This window comes from Oryx dammah, unplaced genomic scaffold (genome assembly GCF_014754425.2).
Source record: "Oryx dammah isolate SB20612 unplaced genomic scaffold, SCBI_Odam_1.1 HiC_scaffold_271, whole genome shotgun sequence".
Taxonomy (NCBI): domain Eukaryota; kingdom Metazoa; phylum Chordata; class Mammalia; order Artiodactyla; family Bovidae; genus Oryx; species Oryx dammah.
The window spans coordinates 6,914-9,417 of NW_024070438.1; the positions used below are offsets into that span (position 1 = coordinate 6,914).

Genomic DNA, 2,504 nt, shown 5'->3' on the forward strand with positions numbered 1-2,504 from the left:
ATTTGGTCTGTAACTGACCTTGGAGAAAAATCTGAACATAAACTATAAGATATAATAAAGGTCCAGATTAATTCACTTCAGTCCCTAACCACAATAGTGGAGGACTGGTACCTTCTGCATCAGAAGAGGATTCAGAGAACCTGCATGGACGCATGGGGCCAGCGTCCTCCTGTCCAGGGTGAGCAAGGTCTGGGACCTGGCGCCCTCTGAACCCCACTGTCATTACAAAGAGCTGCCTTGCCCACTGATGATTTAGATAACAGGAAGTTCTATTCCATGAGGTGACAAAGAATTCTCAAGCAGCCCTTCTGCTGTTGTCCTCAAGGATCCTTCCAGATGTTTCCATATCGGGCAGCTGCTCCAACAGACTCTACCCTGAACAGTGCAAGAGGTGTCCGTCGTGGAACCGGAACAAACCAGAGAACCACCATCCCCTCCCTGCTGAGAAAGCAGCCCTAGCAATGTAATACATTTTCCTGGATTAGCTCCGTGTTCACCTATGAATTGGGGTGAAAGAGTTTAAAGAGTTCTCAGATAAGGCCACATTCAGCAGAGGTTCTGGGTGGGGATTGGGGCAGAGGTGACTCCTCAGCATTCAGTCCAGCCCCAGAGAACACAGTTAGCAGAGAGGTAGCAGGTGATCAAGGGAATGGGCAGGCACAGTCTAGCTTTGGGTCTTGGATGAAGAACAACAATGTGAACTAGAATGTTCCCCAGAGGGAGCAGCAGAGTCAGAGGAGATTTTCCAAGGTAAGAGGGTGTGATCTTTCCCTGGGTGAAATCAGAGGTGATGAAACACAGGTGTAGTCTTATCCTGTAATGATTAACGTTCGGAGGGCACGCTGGTTTCCAATAACATGCAATTTTACTTAAGTGACTTGATGATAAGATAAGACAAGGGAACAAATATAGGTGGCAGAGCCCCACCAGAGACGGAGCACCTTCTGGTTTGTGCGGAGATGGCCCTGGGACTGTAGCTTCAGCAGCAGGTGCTGTCTGGACTCCTGCTCTGTGTGTGTGTCGGGCTATGGGCCAAGGCTGGGAAGGTGCTGGTGGTCCCCATGGAGGGCAGCCACTGGCTCAGCATGCGGGAGGCCGTGCGGGAGCTCCATGCCAGGGGTCACCAAGCAGTGGTTGTTGCTCTGGAGGGGAATATGCACATCAAGGCAGAGGACTTTTTTTTTTTTTACCGTGAAAGTCTATGCTGTTCCCTACACACAGGATGAGTTTGATTCCATCATGAGGACTCATATTCATGTGTTTTTCCAAAGAGTATATTTTCTTACAATGTTTTGGGAAGCGATGGCAACTTTGAAAAATGTGTCTTTTCTGTATGAAAGGTCTTGTGAGGCACTACTGTATAACAATGATCTGATCAGAGACCTGAATGCCAGTTCCTTTGATGTGGTTTTAACAGACCCTGTTCACCCCTGTGGGGCAGTGCTGGCTAAGTACCTGTCCATTCCTGCTATGTTTTTTTTGCGATCTCTTCCCTGTGACTTAGACGCTGAGGGCACAGCGTGCCCGAACCCTTTTTCATATGTTCCTCGGTTATTAACCAGGAATTCAGACCGCATGACATTCTTCCAAAGGGTCAAGAACATGCTCTACCCTCTGGCCCTGAAGCACATTTGCCAGGCTGCTTTCACTCCTTATGCACGTATGGCCTCTGAGCTTCTTCAGAGAGAGGTGTCACTGGGGGAGATTCTTGCCTCCGGATCCGTGTGGCTGTTCAGAGGAGACTTTGTGATGGACTACCCACGGCCAATCATGCCCAACATGGTGTTCATTGGGGGCATCAACTGTGCCAACAGGAAACCGTTATCTCAGGTGTGTACTGCTGCTGTTGTTCAATCAGTGCTCCCAGTGGAGCACATTCTTTTAATTAAAAAAATTTAAAAAATGTTTTCATTTTTCATTTCATTCTTCAGTGAAATGATGGGTTCCAACCACTGGACAGATGGAATTCCCAAGTGGAACATATTTTTAAAAGACAATCTATTTCCACATGCTTACTTATCTACTCCTTTTTCTAAAGATTGCTACCTTGCATTCTCTTTTGAACAGTCTTTTGTGTGATCCATTGTTAGAGTGCTCCAGGAATGAACTGTAAGTTTCTGATGGACTGTGAAACGAATGAGAGGCAGGGGGGAAGGGCTATGTTAGGTTTGACAAGGAATGGGGTGGTTCGACCATTGTTGCCCTTTCATACAACCTCTGTTGTAATGGTTGTGCTGTTTTCTGATTCTAGTAGAAGCCAAGAACTTGAGCTGTGGGTTTTTTGCTTGGGGGTGTTCAATTGGAGGAGGAGAGAACTGGCCAATTGCATTTATTGTCCTGATTCTTCATTGTGGTTTTGTCTTGGAAAGGTATTAGGGGTGGTCAGTGGAGACCTCAACCCCAAAAGGAAGCAGAAGTTTCAGAGAGGTTAAATAAATAGAGTGGAAGGGAGAGAAAACTGGAGTGGAAGTTGGGCTCTCTGTGATCAGAGAGGAATAATTGAG

General features: G+C 46.9%; 1 pseudogene; it reads left to right on the forward strand.

Moving 5' to 3' along the window:
• The first annotated feature begins 959 nt into the window (after window positions 1-959).
• LOC120859220 lies at window positions 960-2,171 on the forward strand (annotated as a pseudogene).
• Window positions 2,172-2,504: the final 333 nt, after the last annotated feature.